The sequence below is a fragment of the Schistocerca gregaria genome, chromosome 11 (genome assembly GCF_023897955.1).
Source record: "Schistocerca gregaria isolate iqSchGreg1 chromosome 11, iqSchGreg1.2, whole genome shotgun sequence".
Taxonomy (NCBI): domain Eukaryota; kingdom Metazoa; phylum Arthropoda; class Insecta; order Orthoptera; family Acrididae; genus Schistocerca; species Schistocerca gregaria.
In genome coordinates, this window is record NC_064930.1 from 4827258 (window position 1) to 4840938 (window position 13681).

General features: G+C 49.8%; 5 non-coding genes across 5 annotated transcripts; all 5 read right to left on the minus strand.

Moving 5' to 3' along the window:
• Positions 1-1283: 1283 nt before the first annotated feature.
• Positions 1284-1360, minus strand: Trnaa-agc (transfer RNA alanine (anticodon AGC)). Its single transcript has one exon. It is a non-coding gene; the product is annotated as a tRNA-Ala (tRNA).
• Positions 1361-2755: 1395 nt separating this feature from the next.
• On the minus strand, positions 2756-2831 carry Trnaa-agc (transfer RNA alanine (anticodon AGC)). Its single transcript has one exon. It is a non-coding gene; the product is annotated as a tRNA-Ala (tRNA).
• A 1396-nt stretch (positions 2832-4227) lies between these two features.
• Positions 4228-4303, minus strand: Trnaa-agc (transfer RNA alanine (anticodon AGC)). Its single transcript has one exon. It is a non-coding gene; the product is annotated as a tRNA-Ala (tRNA).
• Positions 4304-5699: 1396 nt separating this feature from the next.
• On the minus strand, positions 5700-5775 carry Trnaa-agc (transfer RNA alanine (anticodon AGC)). The gene has a single exon. It is a non-coding gene; the product is annotated as a tRNA-Ala (tRNA).
• Positions 5776-7171: 1396 nt separating this feature from the next.
• Trnaa-agc (transfer RNA alanine (anticodon AGC)) lies at positions 7172-7247 on the minus strand. Its single transcript has one exon. It is a non-coding gene; the product is annotated as a tRNA-Ala (tRNA).
• Positions 7248-13681: the final 6434 nt, after the last annotated feature.

Consider the following 13681-nt stretch of genomic DNA (forward strand, 5'->3'; position numbering starts at 1 on the left):
TTTCGTGCATTCTGTATCGAATCGTAGTTGGCCACAATGAAAGTGGCACGCACAACGTCGAAAATAGAGTTCAGACACCGCTCTGAGTAAGACGAACGTGTTGTCCACCTCTAGACTTCAATGACGTGAAGCCGTGATACCTAAGACAGATCTGCACTCGATGACTCCACGATAACAGCCGGTCCCCACACTTACATCATGCTCTCCTTATGACAGTATACATCGTATCAGTCTGTGACGCTGGTTTTGCAACTTCTTGCGTGCGTTTATGTTCGCCGCGACCAACACTTACCATGCACTGAACACAAAACATGGAGGAGCCGGGGCTTGAACCCGAGACCGTTCACACGCTAAGCGAACGATCTGCCAACTGAGCTACAGCTACACACACGACCAAGCCTGGCTATTCTCCATTCTTTGCGACTTTGATGTGCACGGACACGATGGTTGGTTGGTTTGTAGCGGCGAAGGTACCAGAATACAAAGGCGCGGACACGTTCATATACACAAGAGGTCCAAGTAGTTTCGATGCTCTGGTATTACGAATGCAAATTCCGTCTGTTTTGAACGTCTTAAATTGAAAGGGCGGTCACAAATTGGTCCATTTCACTCCTTGTCCACAATCACACAGCACCTGAGGTAACAAGCACATCTCGAGCCCCATTGTGCTCTCCATTGTTCATGCCAACTCAGTGCCTCGCTCTTTGCTACTGTGTAAAACTCTTGTCGTCCAACTGCAAAACACTGGGACACAACAAGTTTCCGCGTCCCCATTGCACTGATCGTACTACGAAACGCTCCCCAAACTTGGCAATCACCCATGCAGATGACTTTTCCGACTTTACACGACGCTCACGCAACGCTCACGCTAGTGACAGCCTTATTTATAGTTCGACGTCGCGCCAAAGCGAATGAGCACATTTCGCCTACGGCTTAGGCCGCTCTTCTAGTGTGGCTGCTCTGTGTCTGCAGGCAGCGAGGGGCTGCAAGCTTCCTGTGTTCGCACCTATATCACCTGTGCTTCCTTGTCAGAGACAGACTATCGCAAAACATACAACTCACTCCATGAATTGATTGCTACGGCATCTGTTATCAGCAGTCACAACCAGCAACACCAGTAGCAGCCGACTGCACGCAAAGAATGGGAACGTGCAGAGGGATTTACGTGAAATCGGCGCAAATGTGGATGCTAATCGTTCGCTTGTATCTGCCTACACACCTCTGCCGGTTGGGAATTATTCCACTTGCATGGCAAGGTGCTCATGTAGGTGCGTTAAAAATTCTGGAGGCGCTGGGTATCGATCCCAGTACCTCTCGCACGCTAAGCGAGCGCTCTACCATCTGAGCTACGCCGACCTCCCCCGATAACTAGTAGTGCTACATACAGTCATATCAACGTCACAGACCCTTGCACTCCCATTATTCCGCAGACAAACACTACTCTCTATGTATCAGTGAGGGTGTCTTTCAGGTTTCGTGCATTCTGTATCGAATCGTAGTTGGCCACAATGAAAGTGGCACGCACAACGTCGAAAATAGAGTTCAGACACCGCTCTGAGTAAGACGAACGTGTTGTCCACCTCTAGACTTCAATGACGTGAAGCCGTGATACCTAAGACAGATCTGCACTCGATGACTCCACGATAACAGCCGGTCCCCACACTTACATCATGCTCTCCTTATGACAGTATACATCGTATCAGTCTGTGACGCTGGTTTTGCAACTTCTTGCGTGCGTTTATGTTCGCCGCGACCAACACTTACCATGCACTGAACACAAAACATGGAGGAGCCGGGGCTTGAACCCGAGACCGTTCACACGCTAAGCGAACGATCTGCCAACTGAGCTACAGCTACACACACGACCAAGCCTGGCTATTCTCCATTCTTTGCGACTTTGATGTGCACGGACACGATGGTTGGTTGGTTTGTAGCGGCGAAGGTACCAGAATACAAAGGCGCGGACACGTTCATATACACAAGAGGTCCAAGTAGTTTCGATGCTCTGGTATTACGAATGCAAATTCCGTCTGTTTTGAACGTCTTAAATTGAAAGGGCGGTCACAAATTGGTCCATTTCACTCCTTGTCCACAATCACACAGCACCTGAGGTAACAAGCACATCTCGAGCCCCATTGTGCTCTCCATTGTTCATGCCAACTCAGTGCCTCGCTCTTTGCTACTGTGTAAAACTCTTGTCGTCCAACTGCAAAACACTGGGACACAACAAGTTTCCGCGTCCCCATTGCACTGATCGTACTACGAAACGCTCCCCAAACTTGGCAATCACCCATGCAGATGACTTTTCCGACTTTACACGACGCTCACGCAACGCTCACGCTAGTGACAGCCTTATTTATAGTTCGACGTCGCGCCAAAGCGAATGAGCACATTTCGCCTACGGCTTAGGCCGCTCTTCTAGTGTGGCTGCTCTGTGTCTGCAGGCAGCGAGGGGCTGCAAGCTTCCTGTGTTCGCACCTATATCACCTGTGCTTCCTTGTCAGAGACAGACTATCGCAAAACATACAACTCACTCCATGAATTGATTGCTACGGCATCTGTTATCAGCAGTCACAACCAGCAACACCAGTAGCAGCCGACTGCACGCAAAGAATGGGAACGTGCAGAGGGATTTACGTGAAATCGGCGCAAATGTGGATGCTAATCGTTCGCTTGTATCTGCCTACACACCTCTGCCGGTTGGGAATTATTCCACTTGCATGGCAAGGTGCTCATGTAGGTGCGTTAAAAATTCTGGAGGCGCTGGGTATCGATCCCAGTACCTCTCGCACGCTAAGCGAGCGCTCTACCATCTGAGCTACGCCGACCCCCCCCGATAACTAGTAGGGCTACATACAGTCATATCAACGTCACAGACCCTTGCACTCCCATTATTCCGCAGACAAACACTACTCTCTATGTATCAGTGAGGGTGTCTTTCAGGTTTCGTGCATTCTGTATCGAATCGTAGTTGGCCACAATGAAAGTGGCACGCACAACGTCGAAAATAGAGTTCAGACACCGCTCTGAGTAAGACGAACGTGTTGTCCACCTCTAGACTTCAATGACGTGAAGCCGTGATACCTAAGACAGATCTGCACTCGATGACACCACGATAACAGCCGGTCCCCACACTTACATCATGCTCTCCTTATGACAGTATACATCGTATCAGTCTGTGACGCTGGTTTTGCAACTTCTTGCGTGCGTTTATGTTCGCCGCGACCAACACTTACCATGCACTGAACACAAAACATGGAGGAGCCGGGGCTTGAACCCGAGACCGTTCACACGCTAAGCGAACGATCTGCCAACTGAGCTACAGCTACACACACGACCAAGCCTGGCTATTCTCCATTCTTTGCGACTTTGATGTGCACGGACACGATGGTTGGTTGGTTTGTAGCGGCGAAGGTACCAGAATACAAAGGCGCGGACACGTTCATATACACAAGAGGTCCAAGTAGTTTCGATGCTCTGGTATTACGAATGCAAATTCCGTCTGTTTTGAACGTCTTAAATTGAAAGGGCGGTCACAAATTGGTCCATTTCACTCCTTGTCCACAATCACACAGCACCTGAGGTAACAAGCACATCTCGAGCCCCATTGTGCTCTCCATTGTTCATGCCAACTCAGTGCCTCGCTCTTTGCTACTGTGTAAAACTCTTGTCGTCCAACTGCAAAACACTGGGACACAACAAGTTTCCGCGTCCCCATTGCACTGATCGTACTACGAAACGCTCCCCAAACTTGGCAATCACCCATGCAGATGACTTTTCCGACTTTACACGACGCTCACGCAACGCTCACGCTAGTGACAGCCTTATTTATAGTTCGACGTCGCGCCAAAGCGAATGAGCACATTTCGCCTACGGCTTAGGCCGCTCTTCTAGTGTGGCTGCTCTGTGTCTGCAGGCAGCGAGGGGCTGCAAGCTTCCTGTGTTCGCACCTATATCACCTGTGCTTCCTTGTCAGAGACAGACTATCGCAAAACATACAACTCACTCCATGAATTGATTGCTACGGCATCTGTTATCAGCAGTCACAACCAGCAACACCAGTAGCAGCCGACTGCACGCAAAGAATGGGAACGTGCAGAGGGATTTACGTGAAATCGGCGCAAATGTGGATGCTAATCGTTCGCTTGTATCTGCCTACACACCTCTGCCGGTTGGGAATTATTCCACTTGCATGGCAAGGTGCTCATGTAGGTGCGTTAAAAATTCTGGAGGCGCTGGGTATCGATCCCAGTACCTCTCGCACGCTAAGCGAGCGCTCTACCATCTGAGCTACGCCGACCCCCCCCGATAACTAGTAGTGCTACATACAGTCATATCAACGTCACAGACCCTTGCACTCCCATTATTCCGCAGACAAACACTACTCTCTATGTATCAGTGAGGGTGTCTGTCAGGTTTCGTGCATTCTGTATCGAATCGTAGTTGGCCACAATGAAAGTGGCACGCACAACGTCGAAAATAGAGTTCAGACACCGCTCTGAGTAAGACGAACGTGTTGTCCACCTCTAGACTTCAATGACGTGAAGCCGTGATACCTAAGACAGATCTGCACTCGATGACACCACGATAACAGCCGGTCCCCACACTTACATCATGCTCTCCTTATGACAGTATACATCGTATCAGTCTGTGACGCTGGTTTTGCAACTTCTTGCGTGCGTTTATGTTCGCCGCGACCAACACTTACCATGCACTGAACACAAAACATGGAGGAGCCGGGGCTTGAACCCGAGACCGTTCACACGCTAAGCGAACGATCTGCCAACTGAGCTACAGCTACACACACGACCAAGCCTGGCTATTCTCCATTCTTTGCGACTTTGATGTGCACGGACACGATGGTTGGTTGGTTTGTAGCGGCGAAGGTACCAGAATACAAAGGCGCGGACACGTTCATATACACAAGAGTTCCAAGTAGTTTCGATGCTCTGGTATTACGAATGCAAATTCCGTCTGTTTTGAACGTCTTAAATTGAAAGGGCGGTCACAAATTGGTCCATTTCACTCCTTGTCCACAATCACACAGCACCTGAGGTAACAAGCACATCTCGAGCCCCATTGTGCTCTCCATTGTTCATGCCAACTCAGTGCCTCGCTCTTTGCTACTGTGTAAAACTCTTGTCGTCCAACTGCAAAACACTGGGACACAACAAGTTTCCGCGTCCCCATTGCACTGATCGTACTACGAAACGCTCCCCAAACTTGGCAATCACCCATGCAGATGACTTTTCCGACTTTACACGACGCTCACGCAACGCTCACGCTAGTGACAGCCTTATTTATAGTTCGACGTCGCGCCAAAGCGAATGAGCACATTTCGCCTACGGCTTAGGCCGCTCTTCTAGTGTGGCTGCTCTGTGTCTGCAGGCAGCGAGGGGCTGCAAGCTTCCTGTGTTCGCACCTATATCACCTGTGCTTCCTTGTCAGAGACAGACTATCGCAAAACATACAACTCACTCCATGAATTGATTGCTACGGCATCTGTTATCAGCAGTCACAACCAGCAACACCAGTAGCAGCCGACTGCACGCAAAGAATGGGAACGTGCAGAGGGATTTACGTGAAATCGGCGCAAATGTGGATGCTAATCGTTCGCTTGTATCTGCCTACACACCTCTGCCGGTTGGGAATTATTCCACTTGCATGGCAAGGTGCTCATGTAGGTGCGTTAAAAATTCTGGAGGCGCTGGGTATCGATCCCAGTACCTCTCGCACGCTAAGCGAGCGCTCTACCATCTGAGCTACGCCGACCCCCCCCGATAACTAGTAGTGCTACATACAGTCATATCAACGTCACAGACCCTTGCACTCCCATTATTCCGCAGACAAACACTACTCTCTATGTATCAGTGAGGGTGTCTTTCAGGTTTCGTGCATTCTGTATCGAATCGTAGTTGGCCACAATGAAAGTGGCACGCACAACGTCGAAAATAGAGTTCAGACACCGCTCTGAGTAAGACGAACGTGTTGTCCACCTCTAGACTTCAATGACGTGAAGCCGTGATACCTAAGACAGATCTGCACTCGATGACACCACGATAACAGCCGGTCCCCACACTTACATCATGCTCTCCTTATGACAGTATACATCGTATCAGTCTGTGACGCTGGTTTTGCAACTTCTTGCGTGCGTTTATGTTCGCCGCGACCAACACTTACCATGCACTGAACACAAAACATGGAGGAGCCGGGGCTTGAACCCGAGACCGTTCACACGCTAAGCGAACGATCTGCCAACTGAGCTACAGCTACACACACGACCAAGCCTGGCTATTCTCCATTCTTTGCGACTTTGATGTGCACGGACACGATGGTTGGTTGGTTTGTAGCGGCGAAGGTACCAGAATACAAAGGCGCGGACACGTTCATATACACAAGAGGTCCAAGTAGTTTCGATGCTCTGGTATTACGAATGCAAATTCCGTCTGTTTTGAACGTCTTAAATTGAAAGGGCGGTCACAAATTGGTCCATTTCACTCCTTGTCCACAATCACACAGCACCTGAGGTAACAAGCACATCTCGAGCCCCATTGTGCTCTCCATTGTTCATGCCAACTCAGTGCCTCGCTCTTTGCTACTGTGTAAAACTCTTGTCGTCCAACTGCAAAACACTGGGACACAACAAGTTTCCGCGTCCCCATTGCACTGATCGTACTACGAAACGCTCCCCAAACTTGGCAATCACCCATGCAGATGACTTTTCCGACTTTACACGACGCTCACGCAACGCTCACGCTAGTGACAGCCTTATTTATAGTTCGACGTCGCGCCAAAGCGAATGAGCACATTTCGCCTACGGCTTAGGCCGCTCTTCTAGTGTGGCTGCTCTGTGTCTGCAGGCAGCGAGGGGCTGCAAGCTTCCTGTGTTCGCACCTATATCACCTGTGCTTCCTTGTCAGAGACAGACTATCGCAAAACATACAACTCACTCCATGAATTGATTGCTACGGCATCTGTTATCAGCAGTCACAACCAGCAACACCAGTAGCAGCCGACTGCACGCAAAGAATGGGAACGTGCAGAGGGATTTACGTGAAATCGGCGCAAATGTGGATGCTAATCGTTCGCTTGTATCTGCCTACACACCTCTGCCGGTTGGGAATTATTCCACTTGCATGGCAAGGTGCTCATGTAGGTGCGTTAAAAATTCTGGAGGCGCTGGGTATCGATCCCAGTACCTCTCGCACGCTAAGCGAGCGCTCTACCATCTGAGCTACGCCGACCCCCCCCCCCCCCCCCCCGATAACTAGTAGTGCTACATACAGTCATATCAACGTCACAGACCCTTGCACTCCCATTATTCAGCAGACAAACACTACTCTCTATGTATCAGTGAGGGTGTCTTTCAGGTTTCGTGCATTCTGTATCGAATCGTAGTTGGCCACAATGAAAGTGGCACGCACAACGTCGAAAATAGAGTTCAGACACCGCTCTGAGTAAGACGAACGTGTTGTCCACCTCTAGACTTCAATGACGTGAAGCCGTGATACCTAAGACAGATCTGCACTCGATGACACCACGATAACAGCCGGTCCCCACACTTACATCATGCTCTCCTTATGACAGTATACATCGTATCAGTCTGTGACGCTGGTTTTGCAACTTCTTGCGTGCGTTTATGTTCGCCGCGACCAACACTTACCATGCACTGAACACAAAACATGGAGGAGCCGGGGCTTGAACCCGAGACCGTTCACACGCTAAGCGAACGATCTGCCAACTGAGCTACAGCTACACACACGACCAAGCCTGGCTATTCTCCATTCTTTGCGACTCTGATGTGCACGGACACGATGGTTGGTTGGTTTGTAGCGGCGAAGGTACCAGAATACAAAGGCGCGGACACGTTCATATACACAAGAGTTCCTAGTAGTTTCGATGCTCTGGTATTACGAATGCAAATTCCGTCTGTTTTGAACGTCTTAAATTGAAAGGGCGGTCACAAATTGGTCCATTTCACTCCTTGTCCACAATCACACAGCACCTGAGGTAACAAGCACATCTCGAGCCCCATTGTGCTCTCCATTGTTCATGCCAACTCAGTGCCTCGCTCTTTGCTACTGTGTAAAACTCTTGTCGTCCAACTGCAAAACACTGGGACACAACAAGTTTCCGCGTCCCCATTGCACTGATCGTACTACGAAACGCTCCCCAAACTTGGCAATCACCCATGCAGATGACTTTTCCGACTTTACACGACGCTCACGCTAGTGACAGCCTTATTTATAGTTCGACGTCGCGCCAAAGCGAATGAGCACATTTCGCCTACGGCTTAGGCCGCTCTTCTAGTGTGGCTGCTCTGTGTCTGCAGGCAGCGAGGGGCTGCAAGCTTCCTGTGTTCGCACCTATATCACCTGTGCTTCCTTGTCAGAGACAGACTATCGCAAAACATACAACTCACTCCATGAATTGATTGCTACGGCATCTGTTATCAGCAGTCACAACCAGCAAGACCAGTAGCAGCCGACTGCACGCAAAGAATGGGAACGTGCAGTGGGATTTACGTGAAATCGGCGCAATTGTGGATGCTAATCGTTCGCTTGTATCTGCCTACACACCTCTGCCGGTTGGGAATTATTCCACTTGCATGGAAGGTGCTCATGTAGGTGCGTTAAAAATTCTGGAGGCGCTGGGTATCGATCCCAGTACCTCTCGCACGCTAAGCCAGCGCTTTACCATCCGAGCTACGCCCACCCCCCCGATAACTAGTAGTGCTACATACAGTCATATCAACGTCACAGACCCTTGCACTCCCATTATTCCGCAGACAAACACTACTCTCTATGTATCAGTGAGGGTGTCTTTCAGGTTTCGTGCATTCTGTATCGAATCGTAGTTGGCCACAATGAAAGTGGCACGCATAACGTCGAAAATAGAGTTCAGACACCGCTCTGAGTAAGACGAACGTGTTGTCCACCTCTAGACTTCAATGACGTTAAGCCGTGATACCTAAGACAGATCTGCACTCGATGACACCACGATAACAGCCGGTCCCCACACTTACATCTTGCTCTCCTTATGACAGTATACATCGTATCAGTCTGTGACGCTGGTTTTGCAACTTCTTGCGTGCGTTTATGTTCGCCGCGACCAACACTTACCATGCACTGAACACAAAACATAGAGGAGCCGGGGCTTGAACCCGAGACCGTTCACACGCTAAGCGAACGATCTGCCAACTGAGCTACAGCTACACACACGACCAAGCCTGTTTATTCTCCATTCTTTGCGACTCTGATGTGCACGGACACGATGGTTGGTTGGTTTGTAGCGGCGAAGGTACCAGAATACAAAGGCGCGGACACGTTCATATACACAAGAGTTCCAAGTAGTTTCGATGCTCTGGTATTACGAATGCAAATTCCGTCTGTTTTGAACGTCTTAAATTGAAAGGGCGGTCACAAATTGGTCCATTTCACTCCTTGTCCACAGTCACACAGCACCTGAGGTAACAAGCACATCTCGAGCCCCATTGTGCTCTCCATTGTTCATGCCAACTCAGTGCTTCGCTCTTTGCTACTGTGTAAAACTCTTGTCGTCCAACTGCAAAACACTGGGACACAACAAGTTTCCGCGTCCCCATTGCACTGATCGTACTACGAAACGCTCCCCAAACTTGGCAATCACCCATGCAGATGACTTTTCCGACTTTACACGACGCTCACGCAACGCTCACGCTAGTGACAGCCTTATTTATAGTTCGACGTCGCGCCAAAGCGAATGAGCACATTTCGCCTACGGCTTAGGCCGCTCTTCTAGTGTGGCTGCTCTGTGTCTGCAGGCAGCGAGGGGCTGCAAGCTTCCTGTGTTCGCTCCTATATCACCTGTGCTTCCTTGTCAGAGACAGACTATCGCAAAACATACAACTGACTCCATGAATTGATTGCTACGGCATCTGTTATCAGCAGTCACAACCAGCAACACCAGTAGCAGCCGACTGCACGCAAAGAATGGGAACGTGCAGTGGGATTTACGTGAAATCGGCGCAATTGTGGATGCTAATCGTTCGCTTGTATCTGCCTACACACCTCTGCCGGTTGGGAATTATTCCACTTGCATGGCAAGGTGCTCATGTAGGTGCGTTAAAAATTCTGGAGGCGCTGGGTATCGATCCCAGTACCTCTCGCACGCTAAGCCAGCGCTCTACCATCCGAGCTACGCCCACCCCCCCGATAACTAGTAGTGCTACATACAGTCATATCAACGTCACAGACCCTTGCACTCCCATTATTCCGCAGACAAACACTACTCTCTATGTATCAGTGAGGGTGTCTTTCAGGTTTCGTGCATTCTGTATCGAATCGTAGTTGGCCACAATGAAAGTGGCACGCATAACGTCGAAAATAGAGTTCAGACACCGCTCTGAGTAAGACGAACGTGTTGTCCACCTCTAGACTTCAGTGACGTGAAGCCGTGATACCTAAGACAGATCTGCACTCGATGACACCACGATAACAGCCGGTCCCCACACTTACATCATGCTCTCCTTATGACAGTATACATCGTATCAGTCTGTGACGCTGGTTTTGCAACTTCTTGCGTGCGTTTATGTTCGCCGCGACCAACACTTACCATGCACTGAACACAAATCATGGAGGAGCCGGGGCTTGAACCCGAGACCGTTCACACGCTAAGCGAACGATCTGCCAACTGAGCTACAGCTACACACACGACCAAGCCTGGTTATTCTCCATTCTTTGCGACTCTGATGTGCACGGACACGATGGTTGGTTGGTTTGTAGCGGCGAAGGTACCAGAATACAAAGGCGCGGACACGTTCATATACACAAGAGTTCCAAGTAGTTTCGATGCTCTGGTATTACGAATGCAAATTCCGTCTGTTTTGAACGTCTTAAATTGAAAGGGCGGTCACAAATTGGTCCATTTCACTCCTTGTCCACAATCACACAGCACCTGAGGTAACAAGCACATCTCGAGCCCCATTGTGCTCTCCATTGTTCATGCCAACTCAGTGCCTCGCTCTTTGCTACTGTGTAAAACTCTTGTCGTCCAACTGCAAAACACTGGGACACAACAAGTTTCCGCGTCCCCATTGCACTGATCGTACTACGAAACGCTCCCCAAACTTGGCAATCACCCATGCAGATGACTTTTCCGACTTTACACGACGCTCACGCTAGTGACAGCCTTATTTATAGTTCGACGTCGCGCCAAAGCGAATGAGCACATTTCGCCTACGGCTTAGGCCGCTCTTCTAGTGTGGCTGCTCTGTGTCTGCAGGCAGCGAGGGGCTGCAAGCTTCCTGTGTTCGCTCCTATATCACCTGTGCTTCCTTGTCAGAGACAGACTATCGCAAAACATACAACTCACTCCATGAATTGATTGCTACGGCATCTGTTATCAGCAGTCACAACCAGCAACACCAGTAGCAGCCGACTGCACGCAAAGAATGGGAACGTGCAGTGGGATTTACGTGAAATCGGCGCAATTGTGGATGCTAATCGTTCGCTTGTATCTGCCTACACACCTCTGCCGGTTGGGAATTATTCCACTTGCATGGCAAGGTGCTCATGTAGGTGCGTTAAAAATTCTGGAGGCGCTGGGTATCGATCCCAGTACCTCTCGCACGCTAAGCGAGCGCTCTACCATCCGAGCTACGCCCACCCCCCCGATAACTAGTAGTGCTACATACAGTCATATCAACGTCACAGACCCTTGCACTCCCATTATTCCGCAGACAAACACTACTCTCTATGTATCAGTGAGGGTGTCTTTCAGGTTTCGTGCATTCTGTATCGAATCGTAGTTGGCCACAATGAAAGTGGCACGCATAACGTCGAAAATAGAGTTCAGACACCGCTCTGAGTAAGACGAACGTGTTGTCCACCTCTAGACTTCAATGACGTTAAGCCGTGATACCTAAGACAGATCTGCACTCGATGACACCACGATAACAGCCGATCCCCACACTTACATCTTGCTCTCCTTATGACAGTATACATCGTATCAGTCTGTGACGCTGGTTTTGCAACTTCTTGCGTGCGTTTATGTTCGCCGCGACCAACACTTACCATGCACTGAACACAAAACATGGAGGAGCCGGGGCTTGAACCCGAGACCGTTCACACGCTAAGCGAACGATCTGCCAACTGAGCTACAGCTACACACACGACCAAGCCTGGCTATTCTTCATTCTTTGCGACTCTGATGTGCACGGACACGATGGTTGGTTGGTTTGTAGCGGCGAAGGTACCAGAATACAAAGGCGCGGACACGTTCATATACACAAGAGTTCCAAGTAGTTTCGATGCTCTGGTATTACGAATGCAAATTCCGTCTGTTTTGAACGTCTTAAATTGAAAGGGCGGTCACAAATTGGTCCATTTCACTCCTTGTCCACAATCACACAGCACCTGAGGTAACAAGCACATCTCGAACCCCATTGTGCTCTCCATTGTTCATGCCAACTCAGTGCCTCGCTCTTTGCTACTGTGTAAAACTCTTGTCGTCCAACTGCAAAACACTGGGACACAACAAGTTTCCGCGTCCCCATTGCACTGATCGTACTACGAAACGCTCCCCAAACTTGGCAATCACCCATGCAGATGACTTTTCCGACTTTACACGACGCTCACGCTAGTGACAGCCTTATTTATAGTTCGACGTCGCGCCAAAGCGAATGAGCACATTTCGCCTACGGCTTAGGCCGCTCTTCTAGTGTGGCTGCTCTGTGTCTGCAGGCAGCGAGGGGCTGCAAGCTTCCTGTGTTCGCACCTATATCACCTGTGCTTCCTTGTCAGAGACAGACTATCGCAAAACATACAACTCACTCCATGAATTGATTGCTACGGCATCTGTTATCAGCAGTCACAACCAGCAACACCAGTAGCAGCCGACTGCACGCAAAGAATGGGAACGTGCAGTGGGATTTACGTGAAATCGGCGCAATTGTGGATGCTAATCGTTCGCTTGTATCTGCCTACACACCTCTGCCGGTTGGGAATTATTCCACTTGCATGGCAAGGTGCTCATGTAGGTGCGTTAAAAATTCTGGAGGCGCTGGGTATCGATCCCAGTACCTCTCGCACGCTAAGCCAGCGCTCTACCATCCGAGCTACGCCCACCCCCCCGATAACTAGTAGTGCTACATACAGTCATATCAACGTCACAGACCCTTGCACTCCCGTTATTCCGCAGACAAACACTACTCTCTATGTATCAGTGAGGGTGTCTTTCAGGTTTCGTGCATTCTGTATCGAATCGTAGTTGGCCACAATGAAAGTGGCACGCATAACGTCGAAAATAGAGTTCAGACACCGCTCTGAGTAAGACGAACGTGTTGTCCACCTCTAGACTTCAATGACGTTAAGCCGTGATACCTAAGACAGATCTGCACTCGATGACACCACGATAACAGCCGGTCCCCACACTTACATCATGCTCTCCTTATGACAGTATACATCGTATCAGTCTGTGACGCTGGTTTTGCAACTTCTTGCGTGCGTTTATGTTCGCCGCGACCAACACTTACCATGCACTGAACACAAAACATGGAGGAGCCGGGGCTTGAACCCGAGACCGTTCACACGCTAAGCGAACGATCTGCCAACTGAGCTACAGCTACACACACGACCAAGCCTGGTTATTCTCCATTCTTTGCGACTCTGATGTGCACGGACACGATGGTTGGTTGGTTTGT